The sequence below is a fragment of the Mastomys coucha genome, unplaced genomic scaffold (genome assembly GCF_008632895.1).
Source record: "Mastomys coucha isolate ucsf_1 unplaced genomic scaffold, UCSF_Mcou_1 pScaffold12, whole genome shotgun sequence".
In the NCBI taxonomy this organism is placed as follows: domain Eukaryota; kingdom Metazoa; phylum Chordata; class Mammalia; order Rodentia; family Muridae; genus Mastomys; species Mastomys coucha.
This window is the reverse complement of record NW_022196894.1, coordinates 30546830-30547124: the sequence shown is the minus strand read 5'-3', so window position 1 is coordinate 30547124 and position 295 is coordinate 30546830.

The window sequence follows — 295 nt, the reverse complement described above, 5'->3', positions numbered from 1 at the left end:
TACAAGTACTGGCAGATAACAGATGCTAAGGAAAGATTTAGATCTTTGGTATAAGCATGACATTGTTGCTGATTTTCCCACGACTAGCACAGGCCAGTAAGAAACTTGAAGAACATCAAAGGCAATGAAGTCTAGGACACAATGAAGGTGGGCAGGAAGTGTAATGCTCTGTCTTTACGGAGAAATCAACAGCAGAGACTTAAACACCCACTCAAACTTGAAATCACAGCAAAACAAAAGGCCAGGCTTCAAAATGACCACACTTGATAATCTGTAGCTGGGACACACAGCTGCA